This window comes from Saccoglossus kowalevskii, chromosome 19 (genome assembly GCF_978046115.1).
Source record: "Saccoglossus kowalevskii chromosome 19, keSacKowa6.1, whole genome shotgun sequence".
Lineage (NCBI taxonomy): Eukaryota > Metazoa > Hemichordata > Enteropneusta > Harrimaniidae > Saccoglossus > Saccoglossus kowalevskii.
In genome coordinates this window covers 17,767,407-17,781,833 of record NC_140659.1, presented here as the reverse complement: position 1 = coordinate 17,781,833, position 14,427 = coordinate 17,767,407, and the positions used below count along the sequence as shown (strand labels likewise).

Sequence of the window (14,427 nt, the reverse complement as noted above, 5' to 3'; positions counted from 1 at the left end):
GAAATTCAGAAGTTGTTTTCGTTTACCTTAAACACAAAGTCATGCACACTCTTTTCGTATCATCGTCCGACATTTACTCAAAGTCGCTAATTGAGGTGCAAAAATACTCTCATCAGCAGCCCGGCTAGCTCAGTCGGTAGAGCATGGGACTCTTAATCCCAGGGTCGTGGGTTCGAGCCCCATATTGGGCGAACACCTATTAGACAGAATAAACAATGTGAGTTACGATGAAAGATGTTGAATTCCGGTGGGTGAATGTGACACGAAATTGAGTGAAATGAGCTCTTACTCACAATGTCGGATGGTTGCAATAATTGTCTCTGATAACCAAATCACAGGAGTGAGGTTGATTATTTCTGCACGGTATAAAGATTGGGAAAACGGAGAGGTTGACTGTTGGTTGACAATATTCCTCTCTGTTTTAATGTGTGTGGTACTTGGCGCGAAGTTCATTCCAACTAAGATCGCGCATGGTAAGTATAATTTGAGCTACAGGAATGGTAAAAATGGAAGCAAATTTTGTTGTTGAAATTCAGAAGTTGTTTTCGTTTAGCTTAAACACAAAGTCATGCACACTCTTTTCGTATCATCGTCCGACATTTACTCAAAGTCGCTAATTGAGGTGCAAAAACACTCTCATCAGCAGCCCGGCTAGCTCAGTCGGTAGAGCATGGGACTCTTAATCCCAGGGTCGTGGGTTCGAGCCCCATATTGTGCGAACACCTTTTAGACAGAATAAACAATGTGAGTTACGATGAAAGATGTTGAATTCCGGTGGGTGAATGTGACACGAAATTGAGTGAAATGAGTTCTTACTCACAATGTCGGATGGTTGCAATAATTGTCTCTGATAACCAAATCACAGGAGCGAGGTTGATTATTTCTGCACGGTATAAAGATTGGGAAAACGGAGAGGTTGACTGTTGGTTGACAATACTGATCTCTGTTTTAAATTGTGTGGTACTTGGCGCGAAGTTCATTCCAACTAAGATCGTGCATGGTGAGTATGATTTGAGCTACTGGAGTAGTAAAAACGGAAGCAAATTTTATTGTTAAAATTCAGAAGTTGTTTTCGTTTAGCTTAAACACAAAGTTATGCACACTCTTTTCGTATCATCGTCCGACATTTACTCAAAGTCGCTAATTGAGGTGCAAAAACACTCTCATCAGCAGCCCGGCTAGCTCAGTCGGTAGAGCATGGGACTCTTAATCCCAGGGTCGTGGGTTCGAGCCCCACGTTGGGCGAACACCTTTTAGACAGAATAAACAATGTGAGTTACGATAACAGATGTTGAATTCCGGTGGGTGAATGTGACACGAAATTGAGTGAAATGAGCTCTTACTCACAATGTCGGATGTTTGCAATAATTGTCTCTGATAACCAAATCACAGGAGTGAGGTTGATTATTTCTGCACGGTATAAAGATTGGGAAAACGGAGAGGTTGACTGTTGGTTGACAATATTCCTCTCTGTTTTAATGTGTGTGGTACTTGGCGCGAAGTTCATTCCAACTAAGATCGCGCATGGTAAGTATAATTTGAGCTACAGGAATGGTAAAAATGGAAGCAAATTTTATTGTTGAAATTCAGAAGTTGTTTTCGTTTACCTTAAACACAAAGTCATGCACACTCTTTTCGTATCATCGTCCGACATTTACTCAAAGTCGCTAATTGAGGTGCAAAAATACTCTCATCAGCAGCCCGGCTAGCTCAGTCGGTAGAGCATGGGACTCTTAATCCCAGGGTCGTGGGTTCGAGCCCCATATTGGGCGAACACCTATTAGACAGAATAAACAATGTGAGTTACGATGAAAGATGTTGAATTCCGGTGGGTGAATGTGACACGAAATTGAGTGAAATGAGCTCTTACTCACAATGTTGGATGGTTGCAATAATTGTCTCTGATAACCAAATCACAGGAGTGAGGTTGATTATTTCTGCACGGTATAAAGATTGGGAAAACGGAGAGGTTGACTGTTGGTTGACAATATTCCTCTCTGTTTTAATGTGTGTGGTACTTGGCGCGAAGTTCATTCCAACTAAGATCGCGCATGGTAAGTATAATTTGAGCTACAGGAATGGTCAAAATGGAAGCAAATTTTGTTGTTGAAATTCAGAAGTTGTTTTCGTTTAGCTTAAACACAAAGTCATGCACACTCTTTTCGTATCATCGTCCGACATTTACTCAAAGTCGCTAATTGAGGTGCAAAAACACTCTCATCAGCAGCCCGGCTAGCTCAGTCGGTAGAGCATGGGACTCTTAATCCCAGGGTCGTGGGTTCGAGCCCCATATTGTGCGAACACCTTTTAGACAGAATAAACAATGTGAGTTACGATGAAAGATGTTGAATTCCGGTGGGTGAATCTGACACGAAATTGAGTGAAATGAGTTCTTACTCACAATGTCGGATGGTTGCAATAATTGTCTCTGATAACCAAATCACAGGAGTGAGGTTGATTATTTCTGCACGGTATAAAGATTGGGAAAACGGAGAGGTTGACTGTTGGTTGACAATATTCATCTCTGTTTTAATGTGTGTTGTACTTGGCGCGAAGTTCATTCCAACTAAGATCGCGTATGGTAAGTATAATTTGAGCTACAGGAATGGTAAAAATGGAAGCAAATTTTATTGTTGAAATTCAGAAGTTGTTTTCGTTTAGCTTAAACACAAAGTCATGCACACTCTTTTCGTATCATCGTCCGACATTTACTCAAAGTCGCTAATTGAGGTGCAAAAACACTCTCATCAGCAGCCCGGCTAGCTCAGTCGGTAGAGCATGGGACTCTTAATCCCAGGGTCGTGTGTTCGAGCCCCACGTTGGGCGAACATCTTTTAGACAAAATAAACAATGTGAGTTACTATGAATGATGTTGAATTCCGGTGGGTGAATGTGACACGAAATTGAGTGAAATGAGTTCTTACTCACAATGTCGGATGGCTGCAATAATTGTCTCTGATAACCAAATCACAGGAGTGAGGTTGATTATTTCTGCACGGTATAAAGATTGGGAAAACGGAGAGGTTGACTGTTGGTTGACAATATTCCTCTCTGTTTTAATGTGTGTGGTACTTGGCGCGAAGTTCATTCCAACTAAGATCGTGCATGGTAAGTATGATTTGAGCTACAGGAATGGTAAAAATGGAAGCAAATTTTATTGTTGAAATTCAGAAGTTGTTTTCGTTTAGCTTAAACACAAAGTCATGCACTGTCTTTTCGTATCATCGTCCGACATTTACTCAAAGTCGCTAATTGAGGTGCAAAAACACTCTCATCAGCAGCCCGGCTAGCTCAGTCGGTAGAGCATGGGACTCTTAATCCCGGGGTCGTGGGTTTGAGCCCCACGTTGGGCGAACAACTTTTAGACCGAATAAACAATGTGAGTAACGATGAAAGATGTTGAAATTGAGTGAAATGAGCTGTTACTCACAATGTCGGATGGTTGCAATAATTGTCTCTGATAACCAAATCACAGGAGTGAGGTTGATTATTTCTGCACGGTATAAAGATTGGGAAAACGGAGAGGTTGACTGTTGGTTGACAATACTCCTCTCTGTTTTAATGTGTGTGGTACTTGGCGCGAAGTTCATTCCAACTAAGATCGTGCATGGTGAGTATGATTTGGGCTACTGGAGTAGTAAAAACGGAAGCAAATTTTATTGTTAAAATTCAGAAGTTGTTTTCGTTTAGCTTAAACACAAAGTTATGCACACTTTTTTCGTATCATCGTCCGACATTTACTCAAAGTCGCTAATTGAGGTGCAAAAACACTCTCATCAGCAGCCCGGCTAGCTCAGTCGGTAGAGCATGGGACTCTTAATCCCAGGGTCGTGGGTTCGAGCCCCACGTTGGGCGAACACCTTTTAGACAGAATAAACAATGTGAGTTACGATAACAGATGTTGAATTCCGGTGGGTGAATGTGACACGAAATTGAGTGAAATGAGCTCTTACTCACAATGTCGGATGTTTGCAATAATTGTCTCTGATAACCAAATCACAGGAGTGAGGTTGATTATTTCTGCACGGTATAAAGATTGGGAAAACGGAGAGGTTGACTGTTGGTTGACAATATTCCTCTCTGTTTTAATGTGTGTGGTACTTGGCGCGAAGTTCATTCCAACTAAGATCGCGCATGGTAAGTATAATTTGAGCTACAGGAATGGTAAAAATGGAAGCAAATTTTATTGTTGAAATTCAGAAGTTGTTTTCGTTTAGCTTAAACACAAAGTCATGCACACTCTTTTCGTATCATCGTCCGACATTTACTCAAAGTCGCTAATTGAGGTGCAAAAATACTCTCATCAGCAGCCCGGCTAGCTCAGTCGGTAGAGCATGGGACTCTTAATCCCAGGGTCGTGGGTTCGAGCCCCATATTGGGCGAACACCTATTAGACAGAATAAACAATGTGAGTTACGATGAAAGATGTTGAATTCCGGTGGGTGAATGTGACACGAAATTGAGTGAAATGAGCTCTTACTCACAATGTCGGATGTTTGCAATAATTGTCTCTGATAACCAAATCACAGGAGTGAGGTTGATTATTTCTGCACGGTATAAAGATTGGGAAAACGGAGAGGTTGGCTGTTGGTTGACAATATTCCTCTCTGTTTTAATGTGTGTGGTACTTGTCGCGAAGTTCATTCCAACTAAGATCGCGCATGGTAAGTATAATTTGAGCTACAGGAATGGTAAAAATGGAAGCAAATTTTATTGTTGAAATTCAGAAGTTGTTTTCGTTTAGCTTAAACACAAAGTCATGCACACTCTTTTCGTATCATCGTCCGACATTTACTCAAAGTCGCTAATTGAGGTGCAAAAATACTCTCATCAGCAGCCCGGCTAGCTCAGTCGGTAGAGCATGGGACTCTTAATCCCAGGGTCGTGGGTTCGAGCCCCATATTGGGCGAACACCTATTAGACAGAATAAACAATGTGAGTTACGATGAAAGATGTTGAATTCCGGTGGGTGAATGTGACACGAAATTGAGTGAAATGAGCTCTTACTCACAATGTCGGATGGTTGCAATAATTGTCTCTGATAACCAAATCACAGGAGTGAGGTTGATTATTTCTGCACGGTATAAAGATTGGGAAAACGGAGAGGTTGACTGTTGGTTGACAATATTCCTCTCTGTTTTAATGTGTGTGGTACTTGGCGCGAAGTTCATTCCAACTAAGATCGCGCATGGTAAGTATAATTTGAGCTACAGAAATGGTAAAAATGGAAGCAAATTTTGTTGTTGAAATTCAGAAGTTGTTTTCGTTTAGCTTAAACACAAAGTCATGCACACTCTTTTCGTATCATCGTCCGACATTTACTCAAAGTCGCTAATTGAGGTGCAAAAACACTCTCATCAGCAGCCCGGCTAGCTCAGTCGGTAGAGCATGGGACTCTTAATCCCAGGGTCGTGGGTTCGAGCCCCATATTGTGCGAACACCTTTTAGACAGAATAAACAATGTGAGTTACGATGAAAGATGTTGAATTCCGGTGGGTGAATGTGACACGAAATTGAGTGAAATGAGTTCTTACTCACAATGTCGGATGGTTGCAATAATTGTCTCTGATAACCAAATCACAGGAGCGAGGTTGATTATTTCTGCACGGTATAAAGATTGGGGAAAACGGAGAGGTTGACTGTTGGTTGACAATACTGATCTCTGTTTTAAATTGTGTGGTACTTGGCGCGAAGTTCATTCCAACTAAGATCGTGCATGGTGAGTATGATTTGAGCTACTGGAGTAGTAAAAACGGAAGCAAATTTTATTGTTAAAATTCAGAAGTTGTTTTCGTTTAGCTTAAACACAAAGTTATGCACACTCTTTTCGTATCATCGTCCGACATTTACTCAAAGTCGCTAATTGAGGTGCAAAAACACTCTCATCAGCAGCCCGGCTAGCTCAGTCGGTAGAGCATGGGACTCTTAATCCCAGGGTCGTGGGTTCGAGCCCCACGTTGGGCGAACACCTTTTAGACAGAATAAACAATGTGAGTTACGATAACAGATGTTGAATTCCGGTGGGTGAATGTGACACGAAATTGAGTGAAATGAGCTCTTACTCACAATGTCGGATGTTTGCAATAATTGTCTCTGATAACCAAATCACAGGAGTGAGGTTGATTATTTCTGCACGGTATAAAGATTGGGAAAACGGAGAGGTTGACTGTTGGTTGACAATATTCCTCTCTGTTTTAATGTGTGTGGTACTTGGCGCGAAGTTCATTCCAACTAAGATCGCGCATGGTAAGTATAATTTGAGCTACAGGAATGGTAAAAATGGAAGCAAATTTTATTGTTGAAATTCAGAAGTTGTTTTCGTTTAGCTTAAACACAAAGTCATGCACAATCTTTTCGTATCATCGTCCGACATTTACTCAAAGTCGCTAATTGAGGTGCAAAAACACTCTCGTCAGCAGCCCGGCTAGCTCAGTCGGTAGAGCATGGGACTCTTAATCCCAGGGTCGTGTGTTCGAGCCCCACGTTGGGCGAACATCTTTTAGACAAAATAAACAATGTGAGTTACTATGAATGATGTTGAATTCCGGTGGGTGAATGTGACACGAAATTGAGTGAAATGAGCTCTTACTCACAATGTCGGATGTTTGCAATAATTGTCTCTGATAACCAAATCACAGGAGTGAGGTTGATTATTTCTGCACGGTATAAAGATTGGGAAAACGGAGAGGTTGACTGTTGGTTGACAATATTCCTCTCTGTTTTAATGTGTGTGGTACTTGGCGCGAAGTTCATTCCAACTAAGATCGCGCATGGTAAGTATAATTTGAGCTACAGGAATGGTAAAAATGGAAGCAAATTTTATTGTTGAAATTCAGAAGTTGTTTTCGTTTAGCTTAAACACAAAGTCATGCACACTCTTTTCGTATCATCGTCCGACATTTACTCAAAGTCGCTAATTGAGGTGCAAAAATACTCTCATCAGCAGCCCGGCTAGCTCAGTCGGTAGAGCATGGGACTCTTAATCCCAGGGTCGTGGGTTCGAGCCCCATATTGGGCGAACACCTATTAGACAGAATAAACAATGTGAGTTACGATGAAAGATGTTGAATTCCGGTGGGTGAATGTGACACGAAATTGAGTGAAATGAGCTCTTACTCACAATGTCGGATGTTTGCAATAATTGTCTCTGATAACCAAATCACAGGAGTGAGGTTGATTATTTCTGCACGGTATAAAGATTGGGAAAACGGAGAGGTTGGCTGTTGGTTGACAATATTCCTCTCTGTTTTAATGTGTGTGGTACTTGTCGCGAAGTTCATTCCAACTAAGATCGCGCATGGTAAGTATAATTTGAGCTACAGGAATGGTAAAAATGGAAGCAAATTTTATTGTTGAAATTCAGAAGTTGTTTTCGTTTAGCTTAAACACAAAGTCATGCACACTCTTTTCGTATCATCGTCCGACATTTACTCAAAGTCGCTAATTGAGGTGCAAAAATACTCTCATCAGCAGCCCGGCTAGCTCAGTCGGTAGAGCATGGGACTCTTAATCCCAGGGTCGTGGGTTCGAGCCCCATATTGGGCGAACACCTATTAGACAGAATAAACAATGTGAGTTACGATGAAAGATGTTGAATTCCGGTGGGTGAATGTGACACGAAATTGAGTGAAATGAGCTCTTACTCACAATGTCGGATGGTTGCAATAATTGTCTCTGATAACCAAATCACAGGAGTGAGGTTGATTATTTCTGCACGGTATAAAGATTGGGAAAACGGAGAGGTTGACTGTTGGTTGACAATATTCCTCTCTGTTTTAATGTGTGTGGTACTTGGCGCGAAGTTCATTCCAACTAAGATCGCGCATGGTAAGTATAATTTGAGCTACAGAAATGGTAAAAATGGAAGCAAATTTTGTTGTTGAAATTCAGAAGTTGTTTTCGTTTAGCTTAAACACAAAGTCATGCACACTCTTTTCGTATCATCGTCCGACATTTACTCAAAGTCGCTAATTGAGGTGCAAAAACACTCTCATCAGCAGCCCGGCTAGCTCAGTCGGTAGAGCATGGGACTCTTAATCCCAGGGTCGTGGGTTCGAGCCCCATATTGTGCGAACACCTTTTAGACAGAATAAACAATGTGAGTTACGATGAAAGATGTTGAATTCCGGTGGGTGAATGTGACACGAAATTGAGTGAAATGAGTTCTTACTCACAATGTCGGATGGTTGCAATAATTGTCTCTGATAACCAAATCACAGGAGCGAGGTTGATTATTTCTGCACGGTATAAAGATTGGGAAAACGGAGAGGTTGACTGTTGGTTGACAATACTGATCTCTGTTTTAAATTGTGTGGTACTTGGCGCGAAGTTCATTCCAACTAAGATCGTGCATGGTGAGTATGATTTGAGCTACTGGAGTAGTAAAAACGGAAGCAAATTTTATTGTTAAAATTCAGAAGTTGTTTTCGTTTAGCTTAAACACAAAGTTATGCACACTCTTTTCGTATCATCGTCCGACATTTACTCAAAGTCGCTAATTGAGGTGCAAAAACACTCTCATCAGCAGCCCGGCTAGCTCAGTCGGTAGAGCATGGGACTCTTAATCCCAGGGTCGTGGGTTCGAGCCCCACGTTGGGCGAACACCTTTTAGACAGAATAAACAATGTGAGTTACGATAACAGATGTTGAATTCCGGTGGGTGAATGTGACACGAAATTGAGTGAAATGAGCTCTTACTCACAATGTCGGATGTTTGCAATAATTGTCTCTGATAACCAAATCACAGGAGTGAGGTTGATTATTTCTGCACGGTATAAAGATTGGGAAAACGGAGAGGTTGACTGTTGGTTGACAATATTCCTCTCTGTTTTAATGTGTGTGGTACTTGGCGCGAAGTTCATTCCAACTAAGATCGCGCATGGTAAGTATAATTTGAGCTACAGGAATGGTAAAAATGGAAGCAAATTTTATTGTTGAAATTCAGAAGTTGTTTTCGTTTAGCTTAAACACAAAGTCATGCACAATCTTTTCGTATCATCGTCCGACATTTACTCAAAGTCGCTAATTGAGGTGCAAAAACACTCTCGTCAGCAGCCCGGCTAGCTCAGTCGGTAGAGCATGGGACTCTTAATCCCAGGGTCGTGTGTTCGAGCCCCACGTTGGGCGAACATCTTTTAGACAAAATAAACAATGTGAGTTACTATGAATGATGTTGAATTCCGGTGGGTGAATGTGACACGAAATTGAGTGAAATGAGTTCTTACTCACAATGTCGGATGGCTGCAATAATTGTCTCTGATAACCAAATCACAGGAGTGAGGTTGATTATTTCTGCACGGTATAAAGATTGGGAAAACGGAGAGGTTGACTGTTGGTTGACAATATTCCTCTCTGTTTTAATGTGTGTGGTACTTGGCGCGAAGTTCATTCCAACTAAGATCGTGCATGGTAAGTATGATTTGAGCTACAGGAATGGTAAAAATGGAAGCAAATTTTATTGTTGAAATTCAGAAGTTGTTTTCGTTTAGCTTAAACACAAAGTCATGCACTGTCTTTTCGTATCATCGTCCGACATTTACTCAAAGTCGCTAATTGAGGTGCAAAAACATTCTCATCAGCAGCTCGGCTAGCTCAGTCGGTAGAGCATGGGACTCTTAATCCCGGGGTCGTGGGTTTGAGCCCCACGTTGGGCGAACAACTTTTAGACCGAATAAACAATGTGAGTTACGATGAAAGATGTTGAAATTGAGTGAAATGAGCTGTTACTCACAATGTCGGATGGTTGCAATAATTGTCTCTGATAACCAAATCACAGGAGTGAGGTTGATTATTTCTGCACGGTATAAAGATTGGGAAAACGGAGAGGTTGACTGTTGGTTGACAATACTCCTCTCTGTTTTAATGTGTGTGGTACTTGGCGCGAAGTTCATTCCAACTAAGATCGTGCATGGTGAGTATGATTTGGGCTACTGGAGTAGTAAAAACGGAAGCAAATTTTATTGTTAAAATTCAGAAGTTGTTTTCGTTTAGCTTAAACACAAAGTTATGCACACTCTTTTCGTATCATCGTCCGACATTTACTCAAAGTCGCTAATTGAGGTGCAAAAACACTCTCATCAGCAGCCCGGCTAGCTCAGTCGGTAGAGCATGGGACTCTTAATCCCAGGGTCGTGGGTTCGAGCCCCATATTGTGCGAACACCTTTTAGACAGAATAAACAATGTGAGTTACGATGAAAGATGTTGAATTCCGGTGGGTGAATGTGACACGAAATTGAGTGAAATGAGTTCTTACTCACAATGTCGGATGGTTGCAATAATTGTCTCTGATAACCAAATCACAGGAGCGAGGTTGATTATTTCTGCACGGTATAAAGATTGGGAAAACGGAGAGGTTGACTGTTGGTTGACAATACTGATCTCTGTTTTAAATTGTGTGGTACTTGGCGCGAAGTTCATTCCAACTAAGATCGTGCATGGTGAGTATGATTTGAGCTACTGGAGTAGTAAAAACGGAAGCAAATTTTATTGTTAAAATTCAGAAGTTGTTTTCGTTTAGCTTAAACACAAAGTTATGCACACTCTTTTCGTATCATCGTCCGACATTTACTCAAAGTCGCTAATTGAGGTGCAAAAACACTCTCATCAGCAGCCCGGCTAGCTCAGTCGGTAGAGCATGGGACTCTTAATCCCAGGGTCGTGGGTTCGAGCCCCACGTTGGGCGAACACCTTTTAGACAGAATAAACAATGTGAGTTACGATAACAGATGTTGAATTCCGGTGGGTGAATGTGACACGAAATTGAGTGAAATGAGCTCTTACTCACAATGTCGGATGTTTGCAATAATTGTCTCTGATAACCAAATCACAGGAGTGAGGTTGATTATTTCTGCACGGTATAAAGATTGGGAAAACGGAGAGGTTGACTGTTGGTTGACAATATTCCTCTCTGTTTTAATGTGTGTGGTACTTGGCGCGAAGTTCATTCCAACTAAGATCGCGCATGGTAAGTATAATTTGAGCTACAGGAATGGTAAAAATGGAAGCAAATTTTATTGTTGAAATTCAGAAGTTGTTTTCGTTTAGCTTAAACACAAAGTCATGCACACTCTTTTCGTATCATCGTCCGACATTTACTCAAAGTCGCTAATTGAGGTGCAAAAATACTCTCATCAGCAGCCCGGCTAGCTCAGTCGGTAGAGCATGGGACTCTTAATCCCAGGGTCGTGGGTTCGAGCCCCATATTGGGCGAACACCTATTAGACAGAATAAACAATGTGAGTTACGATGAAAGATGTTGAATTCCGGTGGGTGAATGTGACACGAAATTGAGTGAAATGAGCTCTTACTCACAATGTCGGATGGTTGCAATAATTGTCTCTGATAACCAAATCACAGGAGTGAGGTTGATTATTTCTGCACGGTATAAAGATTGGGAAAACGGAGAGGTTGACTGTTGGTTGACAATATTCCTCTCTGTTTTAATGTGTGTGGTACTTGGCGCGAAGTTCATTCCAACTAAGATCGCGCATGGTAAGTATAATTTGAGCTACAGGAATGGTAAAAATGGAAGCAAATTTTGTTGTTGAAATTCAGAAGTTGTTTTCGTTTAGCTTAAACACAAAGTCATGCACACTCTTTTCGTATCATCGTCCGACATTTACTCAAAGTCGCTAATTGAGGTGCAAAAACACTCTCATCAGCAGCCCGACTAGCTCAGTCGGTAGAGCATGGGACTCTTAATCCCAGGGTCGTGGGTTCGAGCCCCATATTGTGCGAACACCTTTTAGACAGAATAAACAATGTGAGTTACGATGAAAGATGTTGAATTCCGGTGGGTGAATGTGACACGAAATTGAGTGAAATGAGTTCTTACTCACAATGTCGGATGGTTGCAATAATTGTCTCTGATAACCAAATCACAGGAGCGAGGTTGATTATTTCTGCACGGTATAAAGATTGGGAAAACGGAGAGGTTGACTGTTGGTTGACAATACTGATCTCTGTTTTAAATTGTGTGGTACTTGGCGCGAAGTTCATTCCAACTAAGATCGTGCATGGTGAGTATGATTTGAGCTACTGGAGTAGTAAAAACGGAAGCAAATTTTATTGTTAAAATTCAGAAGTTGTTTTCGTTTAGCTTGAACACAAAGTTATGCACACTCTTTTCGTATCATCGTCCGACATTTACTCAAAGTCGCTAATTGAGGTGCAAAAACACTCTCATCAGCAGCCCGGCTAGCTCAGTCGGTAGAGCATGGGACTCTTAATCCCAGGGTCGTGGGTTCGAGCCCCACGTTGGGCGAACACCTTTTAGACAGAATAAACAATGTGAGTTACGATAACAGATGTTGAATTCCGGTGGGTGAATGTGACACGAAATTGAGTGAAATGAGCTCTTACTCACAATGTCGGATGTTTGCAATAATTGTCTCTGATAACCAAATCACAGGAGTGAGGTTGATTATTTCTGCACGGTATAAAGATTGGGAAAACGGAGAGGTTGACTGTTGGTTGACAATATTCATCTCAGTTTTAATGTGTGTTGTACTTGGCGCGAAGTTCATTCCAACTAAGATCGCGCATGGTAAGTATAATTTGAGCTACAGGAATGGTAAAAATGGAAGCAAATTTTATTGTTGAAATTCAGAAGTTGTTTTCGTTTAGCTTAAACACAAAGTCATGCACACTCTTTTCGTATCATCGTCCGACATTTACTCAAAGTCGCTAATTGAGGTGCAAAAACACTCTCATCAGCAGCCCGGCTAGCTCAGTCGGTAGAGCATGGGACTCTTAATCCCAGGGTCGTGGGTTCGAGCCCCACGTTGGGCGAACATCTTTTAGACAAAATAAACAATGTGAGTTACTATGAATGATGTTGAATTCCGGTGGGTGAATGTGACACAAAATTGAGTGAAATGAGTTCTTACTCACAATGTCGGATGGCTGCAATAATTGTCTCTGATAACCAAATCACAGGAGTGAGGTTGATTATTTCTGCACGGTATAAAGATTGGGAAAACGGAGAGGTTGACTGTTGGTTGACAATATTCCTCTCTGTTTTAATGTGTGTGGTACTTGGCGCGAAGTTCATTCCAACTAAGATCGCGCATGGTAAGTATAATTTGAGCTACAGGAATGGTAAAAATGGAAGCAAATTTTATTATTGAAATTCAGAAGTTGTTTTCGTTTAGCTTAATCACAAAGTCATGCACACTCTTTTCGTATCATCGTCCGATATTTACTCAAAGTCACTAATTGAGGTGCAAAAACACTCTCAATAGCAGCCCGGCTAGCTCAGTCGGTAGAGCATGGGACTCTTAATCCCAGGGTCGTGGGTTCGAGCCCCACGTTGGGCGAACATCTTTTAGACAAAATAAACAATGTGAGTTACTATGAATGATGTTGAATTCCGGTGGGTGAATGTGACACGAAATTGAGTGAAATGAGTTCTTACTCACAATGTCGGATGACTGCAATAATTGTCTCTGATAACCAAATCACAGGAGCGAGGTTGATTATTTCTGCATGGTATTAAGATTGGGAAAACGGAGAGGTTGACTGTTGGTTGACAATACTCCTCTCTGTTTTAATGTGTGTGGTACTTGGCGCGATGTTCATTCCAACTAAGATCGTGCATGGTGAGTATGATTTGAGCTACTGGAGTAGTAAAAACGGAAGCAAATTCTATTGTTGAAATTCAGAAGTTGTTTTCGTTTAGCTTAATCACAAAGTCATGCACACTCTTTTCGTATCATCGTCCGATATTTACTCAAAGTCACTAATTGAGGTGCAAAAACACTCTCAATAGCAGCCCGGCTAGCTCAGTCGGTAGAGCATGGGACTCTTAATCCCAGGGTCGTGGGTTCGAGCCCCACGTTGGGCGAACATCTTTTAGACAAAATAAACAATGTGAGTTACTATGAATGATGTTGAATTCCGGTGGGTGAATGTGACACGAAATTGAGTGAAATGAGTTCTTACTCACAATGTCGGATGGCTGCAATAATTGTCTCTGATAACCAAATCACAGGAGCGAGGTTGATTATTTCTGCATGGTATTAAGATTGGGAAAACGGAGAGGTTGACTGTTGGTTGACAATACTCCTCTCTGTTTTAATGTGTGTGGTACTTGGCGCGAAGTTCCCTCCACCTAAGATCGTGCATGGTGAGTATGATTTGAGCTACTCTAATAGTAAAAACGGAAGCAAATTTTATTGTTGAAATTCAGAAGTTGTTTTCGTTTAGCTTAAACACAAAGTCATGCACTGTCTTTTCGTATCACCGTCCGACATTTACTCAAAGTCGCTAATTGAGGTGCAAAAACACTCTCATCAGCAGCCCGGCTAGCTCAGTCGGTAGAATAATAATTGTCTCTGATAACCTAATCACAGGAGTGAGGTTGATTATTTCTGCACGGTATAAAGATTGGGAAAACGGAGAGGTTGACTGTTGGTTGACAATATTCC

The 14,427-nt window shown here is 41.4% G+C and overlaps 21 non-coding genes across 21 annotated transcripts; all 21 read left to right on the top strand.

Annotated features, from left to right (window-relative positions):
• Positions 1 to 118: 118 nt before the first annotated feature.
• Positions 119 to 191, top strand: TRNAK-CUU (transfer RNA lysine (anticodon CUU)). The gene has a single exon. It is a non-coding gene; the product is annotated as a tRNA-Lys (tRNA).
• Positions 192 to 1,172: 981 nt separating this feature from the next.
• On the top strand, positions 1,173 to 1,245 carry TRNAK-CUU (transfer RNA lysine (anticodon CUU)). The gene has a single exon. It is a non-coding gene; the product is annotated as a tRNA-Lys (tRNA).
• A 454-nt stretch (positions 1,246 to 1,699) lies between these two features.
• On the top strand, positions 1,700 to 1,772 carry TRNAK-CUU (transfer RNA lysine (anticodon CUU)). Its single transcript has one exon. It is a non-coding gene; the product is annotated as a tRNA-Lys (tRNA).
• A 981-nt stretch (positions 1,773 to 2,753) lies between these two features.
• Positions 2,754 to 2,826, top strand: TRNAK-CUU (transfer RNA lysine (anticodon CUU)). Its single transcript has one exon. It is a non-coding gene; the product is annotated as a tRNA-Lys (tRNA).
• A 454-nt stretch (positions 2,827 to 3,280) lies between these two features.
• Positions 3,281 to 3,353, top strand: TRNAK-CUU (transfer RNA lysine (anticodon CUU)). The gene has a single exon. It is a non-coding gene; the product is annotated as a tRNA-Lys (tRNA).
• A 429-nt stretch (positions 3,354 to 3,782) lies between these two features.
• TRNAK-CUU (transfer RNA lysine (anticodon CUU)) lies at positions 3,783 to 3,855 on the top strand. Its single transcript has one exon. It is a non-coding gene; the product is annotated as a tRNA-Lys (tRNA).
• A 454-nt stretch (positions 3,856 to 4,309) lies between these two features.
• Positions 4,310 to 4,382, top strand: TRNAK-CUU (transfer RNA lysine (anticodon CUU)). Its single transcript has one exon. It is a non-coding gene; the product is annotated as a tRNA-Lys (tRNA).
• A 454-nt stretch (positions 4,383 to 4,836) lies between these two features.
• On the top strand, positions 4,837 to 4,909 carry TRNAK-CUU (transfer RNA lysine (anticodon CUU)). Its single transcript has one exon. It is a non-coding gene; the product is annotated as a tRNA-Lys (tRNA).
• A 982-nt stretch (positions 4,910 to 5,891) lies between these two features.
• On the top strand, positions 5,892 to 5,964 carry TRNAK-CUU (transfer RNA lysine (anticodon CUU)). The gene has a single exon. It is a non-coding gene; the product is annotated as a tRNA-Lys (tRNA).
• Positions 5,965 to 6,418: 454 nt separating this feature from the next.
• Positions 6,419 to 6,491, top strand: TRNAK-CUU (transfer RNA lysine (anticodon CUU)). Its single transcript has one exon. It is a non-coding gene; the product is annotated as a tRNA-Lys (tRNA).
• Positions 6,492 to 6,945: 454 nt separating this feature from the next.
• Positions 6,946 to 7,018, top strand: TRNAK-CUU (transfer RNA lysine (anticodon CUU)). Its single transcript has one exon. It is a non-coding gene; the product is annotated as a tRNA-Lys (tRNA).
• A 454-nt stretch (positions 7,019 to 7,472) lies between these two features.
• On the top strand, positions 7,473 to 7,545 carry TRNAK-CUU (transfer RNA lysine (anticodon CUU)). The gene has a single exon. It is a non-coding gene; the product is annotated as a tRNA-Lys (tRNA).
• Positions 7,546 to 8,526: 981 nt separating this feature from the next.
• On the top strand, positions 8,527 to 8,599 carry TRNAK-CUU (transfer RNA lysine (anticodon CUU)). The gene has a single exon. It is a non-coding gene; the product is annotated as a tRNA-Lys (tRNA).
• Positions 8,600 to 9,053: 454 nt separating this feature from the next.
• TRNAK-CUU (transfer RNA lysine (anticodon CUU)) lies at positions 9,054 to 9,126 on the top strand. Its single transcript has one exon. It is a non-coding gene; the product is annotated as a tRNA-Lys (tRNA).
• Positions 9,127 to 9,580: 454 nt separating this feature from the next.
• On the top strand, positions 9,581 to 9,653 carry TRNAK-CUU (transfer RNA lysine (anticodon CUU)). Its single transcript has one exon. It is a non-coding gene; the product is annotated as a tRNA-Lys (tRNA).
• A 956-nt stretch (positions 9,654 to 10,609) lies between these two features.
• Positions 10,610 to 10,682, top strand: TRNAK-CUU (transfer RNA lysine (anticodon CUU)). The gene has a single exon. It is a non-coding gene; the product is annotated as a tRNA-Lys (tRNA).
• Positions 10,683 to 11,136: 454 nt separating this feature from the next.
• Positions 11,137 to 11,209, top strand: TRNAK-CUU (transfer RNA lysine (anticodon CUU)). The gene has a single exon. It is a non-coding gene; the product is annotated as a tRNA-Lys (tRNA).
• Positions 11,210 to 12,190: 981 nt separating this feature from the next.
• TRNAK-CUU (transfer RNA lysine (anticodon CUU)) lies at positions 12,191 to 12,263 on the top strand. The gene has a single exon. It is a non-coding gene; the product is annotated as a tRNA-Lys (tRNA).
• A 454-nt stretch (positions 12,264 to 12,717) lies between these two features.
• Positions 12,718 to 12,790, top strand: TRNAK-CUU (transfer RNA lysine (anticodon CUU)). The gene has a single exon. It is a non-coding gene; the product is annotated as a tRNA-Lys (tRNA).
• Positions 12,791 to 13,244: 454 nt separating this feature from the next.
• TRNAK-CUU (transfer RNA lysine (anticodon CUU)) lies at positions 13,245 to 13,317 on the top strand. The gene has a single exon. It is a non-coding gene; the product is annotated as a tRNA-Lys (tRNA).
• A 454-nt stretch (positions 13,318 to 13,771) lies between these two features.
• On the top strand, positions 13,772 to 13,844 carry TRNAK-CUU (transfer RNA lysine (anticodon CUU)). The gene has a single exon. It is a non-coding gene; the product is annotated as a tRNA-Lys (tRNA).
• The last annotated feature ends 583 nt before the right edge of the window (positions 13,845 to 14,427 follow it).